Genomic DNA, 6,088 nt, shown 5'->3' on the forward strand with positions numbered 1-6,088 from the left:
ATTACGTTGCGTTGACAAGTGTCGACTTGTGCTTTATCACCATACTATTATCACTCTCGCAGTCCAACCGATCGACTTAAGGCCCATTCACACCAGGCGAATAGTTTGCGCGCAGACGCGATTTTTAATCGCCGCGAACGTTCGCTTAAAATTAAACAACTTGTATTAAATTAGACCATTCACACTATGTAATAAGAGCGAATAAAATCCGCCATCGATCGCACATGCTTAATTTTAGGCGAACATTCGCGGCGATTTAAAATCGCATCCGCGCGCGAACTACTCACCTAGTGTGTAAGGGCCTTTATTGCCTGCCGCCTGGCACATACGTCGACGCATCATACCGCGGTACCGCATGTACACCAACACATTGGCTCGGTGCATAGGTTGTCTATTGTTATTGAATATTGTAGTCGAGGTTCGAGATCGTGACTTTATTATAACTATATTAATAAAATATTATATTATCAGTAAAATTCAAATGTCGAGATAATTTACTGTTTTTTTTTTTACTTTCTATCTAATTTATGTTTTATGATAAAATATTCGATTACAATATATAGTAGGTATATATTTAAATTTTAATATTTACATAAGATAGATAGGTAGATACAATAGAAATACAGTATTTTGCTTCTGTAAACTATTTTTTTAGATTCGAAATGGAATAATAAATGACGTATTGTTTTGTATGTTTGTCATCACTTTTCAAAACAACAAAAATGCATGCATTTTAAGAGGATCCGATCCCATTGGTGTTTCCTACCAAAATAGACCAATTTACGCTTATTCCGTCTATCCTAGACTCCTCTAGTCATCGGATAAAATTTCTGAAAACGTTTCTAAATTTGCAATTAGGTTTACTAAAAAATGAAAAAGATTTATCCATTTTTTAGAAATTGACTCCTTAACTCTTCAAAATAAGATAATTAAAATATCAATAAATGAAAGTGGAAAAACTATAGTAAAAAAAATATTAAAAACTAAATTTCAAGAAAATTTTAAAACGAATTCAAATAAGTTTTCAAAAATTATAAGATTAATACTTTTAATAAAATAAATAAATAAGATAATTAATATTCGTGTATACTGTATACTATACGTTATTGACAATTAGGTATGTAAATATATAGGTAATGACATAATGTAGGTATTTATGTGTGAACATACGGGAACATTCCGGTATTCTTATTACACACAGGCACTTCCACTAAGGATCAATTATTACTTCACTACGTGCACATTTATTCAATTTATATGCACATGAGAATTATCTATATTGAACTCTTTGAAAATAGTCGGTTTCTGATAGTTTCTTGATTCTTCCACTTCTACTAAAAAATTAAATCTAAAGGGTGAGTACTTTAAGCTCCATTAAAAGTAAAAGTTTTCAAATAATTTTAAAAATAATCTACATAAATAAAAAAAGTTATAAAAAATCAATATTTAAGCAATATTAGTTTTTAATAAAATGGTTTTTGTTGTACCTATTTCAAAAATGAATGACCACAGACATGACATTTTCATCAAATATAATTAGTTATTAGTTATTGGATACCTACATTAAAAATTAAAAAAGTTAAAATCACTATAAATAAATACCTATATATTAGATTATTCAAAAATTCATAGTTATCATAATATTTTGATAATATATAAAAGTGCCAATTGCGTATAAGTATATTTGTATTTTGTATACGTCCATATTACTTATTCAATCTTCGTAATAAAATTTCAAAATTCAAAAACTTATAGTTGTGGCTCTAATATTCTTTTACAATTAATTATTACTTGTGTTATTTTATCAGTTATAGCCGTTATAGGTACCTAATCAATTAAAAATTTCAAATTGTTATAGTAAAATACAACGTATGTAATAGGAAAACAGTTGATCATATTAATATATTATGTATACTTTTACAGTCTTACCTTACATACACTTATCAATTATTAGAAAAAGTTAAAAGTACCTATAAATATTTTTTTTTCCAATAAGCATTTAAAAGTTCTCAATAAATTGTTGCATTCGAAAAATTTGATGATTTCAAACTAACCGGTATTACGGTTATTACTTAAAACCACAAAATTCTTTGAATTTTATCGCAGTCTTTACATAAAAAAAATATAATAATTTATCTAACATTGTGATGAATGTGATATGAGTAGAAATTTTATAGAAGTTAAAATAAAGAATATTATAACTAGGTTTAAAATTTTTTCTGTAAAAAAGTGTTAAATATACATGGTTTTACTCTTAAAAATTTAAACAATGTATTTGATTATAAACCAGGGAAATTGATTTGTTTACTTAGTGCAATAAATCTATTAAATTTGAATTTAATGAATTTATCATTCAAACGATTCTGAGCGTAATCTGTTAGTTGGTCTTTATTTTTATTTCATCGGAATATTTAATAATTAATTTATACCATTATTAATTGAACTTTAGTAGAATTAAAATTATTTTAAACTAATTTTTTACAAAAACATAGCTTATAAAATCTATGATAATAAATGTTATGTCATAATATATTTTAATACATTGTTGTTACCTCTTAGTTCTTACATACGTACATACTATGTTAATATCGATGCAAATTCGAACGGTGTTAATAAGCTCGTAGTAAAATAAATTCAAAATGAGTAAATAGTTTTAAATTTTCAATGTTTACAGAAAATAATTGTATACTTAGTAAAAGCGGAATGTTTAAAATTCCTATTATTAATCATCAAATAATCTAAAACATGGCTATTTTTATGTTTGGTTTTATTTTTTCATTTAAAGCCTACTAAGTTAATTACTCTTCACATCAGGAATTATATATCAAGTTATAAGTTAGTAACCAATTTACAAATTACTATAAAATAAATACTAATTTTAAAGGATAATATAGGGAAATGTTTTTGAATTTAAAACACTATAAAAAGATTTTTTGAATTTAAAATCGAGAAATAGTTTTCTAATATATGGAGTCTTAAAAATATTATTTAGTTAATACGTACTAACTATCAAAGATTAAAGTTAAATTAATTATTAATTATAAAAATATATGCGATAAAGTAATTTTATTAAATATTCTCATAAATTTGAATATTTAAATTAAATTCAAAGTATTTTGAAAATGTTATTATTTAAAAAATGATCATAAAAACTAATAAGGAATCTTGTTTTTAATTCTCAATTTTTAGATATAAATAGAAATTTTTTTATGATTACTTAACTACAAAATAGGTAATTTGTAAATTTTCACGATTTTGACAAATTTCATAAATTTCAAGTTTAATAACTTATAAAAAATATTGTTAATACAAATTTTGAATATTTTTTAATTGGTGAATGAACAACTTACAATGAGTCTTGTATTAAATTTCAAGCATTTTTGTCCAGTTATAAATTTATTACGACATTTATAAGAATAAAATAAAATAATTAAAATCGTTATTCATCGTTTAAACATCTATTTTTGTCCAAATTTAATTGGTTATAAAAAAATTATGATTATAGTTATACTTCTTAGATATTTTGGTTTTAAATTTTAATATTAATTACTTATGAAAAATGAGGAATCTTCTATGATATAAAAATTGAACATTTTATTCATTTTTAACTACAATAATATGTCAATATAATTTGTAAGTTTTTATTTTTTTAATATATTTCGTTAAAATTTTAAATGCTCGTAAAAAAAGTGGTACCATATAAAAAATTTATTTTCAATATAGGTTGAAAATTTTTTAAAGAATCTTATATTCAGTTTTCAAATCTTAAGTATAAATTATAAAATTTTCATATATTTTTAACTACGAAATAATTTGATAATTTTTTAAATAATTTTTCTATACATTAATATTTTGGAATAAAGAAAAAATGACCATAAATTTGATCAAATTTATAAACTTTATATTTGTTATAATAAAGTATTTATTTTATCCAAAAAACAAACTGGATCGCATATTTATTAAAACCATTATGTATATTTTTATCTTTCACCAAAAACTTTTTCTATCGACTATTTGTGGTTGTTTCTTATGATAAGGAAAACTATCAAGGAAATTGAAATATATGCTAAACTTACGTGTTCAAAGTAGCTAGTAAATACATCTAGATGATTTTTTTTTATTTCAGAAGGCGTAAAAGTGCTATAGCTGCATTGCAGGTATGTGTACATTATACACACAAAAAAAGTGATAAAATATTAGAATTTTAGAAACTTTATATACTCGTATATATATATATACATATTTAATAGCAAGTATAATACTTAGATAACATGAAGAATGTGAAGTAGGTATACTGAAACAATTTACAGTACACCAAATACCTACTAATTATTAATCCAATTGGATTAGTATTTTTTAAATTTTTTTTTTTTACTCTACTTACGTAGTACCTACACGAAATGTGATATACTTATGCTTTAGCTTAAACTAAATTTTTGAAACGATATATGTATCTATAAGCATTGCCATGCCTAGCGTGTGCATCAGGCGTCATGGCCACCGAGGCGTCAAAAGCTTTTTTTATAATCTAGTAATATTATTAAAATAATTAACTATATTAATTCATATTTGTTTTATGTTCAACGCCAAGGTTTTTAATATCATTAACATTACTCTGATCACCGATAACGACTACCGATCAACAAATATTATAGTTGTCACTTTGAATTTTGATGATTCATAATTTTGATTGGTGACAATCACGTATCCAGGGGTGACCATGGGGTCTGGATCAACCCCCTGGAAATTTTTCTGTTTCGGCATATAAAAATCGTAATTCTTTATAATTTAAATCAAATTAAAATACTTTTTATTTAAAAATATTATATTGTATTGTAGTACAAAAAAAAAAAATCATTCTAAAACAATAAAATTTTGTGTATTATTTTATCACGGAGACACGATGCACGTTAGCAACGTCGAATAACGTAAATTACTATCTAACAATATTATACAAGCACGCTGCCTAAAATCTAACTAAAATTTATTCTAAATAAAAATGTATCAAAATTTAAAAATCTCAATATATTTTACGGAGACCGTATACTTGAAAAAGTGGCTGTGTCTGAATATTTGTTACAGTGTGAAAAATGGGTAAACGTCGAATTAACCCTATGAATAATGAATATTTTAGAAGCATGTTTGATGTGCATTTTTACTCAAATATAAATTTTCTGTAAAAATTTTAGTTACTCAACTAATTTCTATAACAGAAATAGAACGCTTCTTTTCAACATTGAAACGCTTAGAAAAACTACTTCGTAATAAATCTGTAAATGAACGTTTAACGGGACTTGCTCTTTTATCAATATATTGTGAAGTGTTTGTCTCTATAGAAGAAGTATTGGATACAATAGCCTAAAATATAAAAACAAAAAATGAATATTATGATGTTATATAGCTAGCAGTCCGGACAACAATAGCTATTAGTTAAAAATAATTATTAGATTAAATTGTATTTTAGTTATCAAAAATAAAAGGTTTTGTGTATTAATCAAGTAAAAAAAATAGGTAAAAATTTTATTCAATATTATTTAGAAGCACTATTCCCTCCTCACCCCTTCCAAAAAAAATAATAAAAAAATAAAATAAAATCCTGGTTACGAACCTGACTGGCGATTAGATAACATTTTAAAATCTATTATAGGCGATTTCTTTTTCGTTTTTACTTATAATTGTTAAAATGTAAAATTAAATGTGTTTGAAATATTCATTGGGATATCCGCGCAATCGCGCGTCCAATATAATGGTTAATAGTGAACTCATAGGGGGTAGAATTTAAAAAAAAAAACATTTGAGAGTAGAAATTGTTATATTTAAATAAGTATAAAATTAAAAAAAGAATTTTATGATTTAAAATTTTTAGTTATAAAAGCATATTTAAGTGAAAAAAGTTATATTCAGAGATAAATAATTGTTGTGTACAAAAATTAAATCTGCAATAGAATCGAAACCCTCTATTCGCTTATATTACTAAAAGGTTATTTCTTTAAATATTTATAAAGCTATTAACAAAAACATTAATTACTAATATTAATAGTTTGAATTAATTTTTTCCAAATCTAGTTGTTACTAATGTCCAGTTTAT

This window comes from Melanaphis sacchari, unplaced genomic scaffold (assembly GCF_002803265.2).
Source record: "Melanaphis sacchari strain LSU unplaced genomic scaffold, SCAv2.0 Contig362_pilon_pilon, whole genome shotgun sequence".
NCBI classification, from domain to species: domain Eukaryota; kingdom Metazoa; phylum Arthropoda; class Insecta; order Hemiptera; family Aphididae; genus Melanaphis; species Melanaphis sacchari.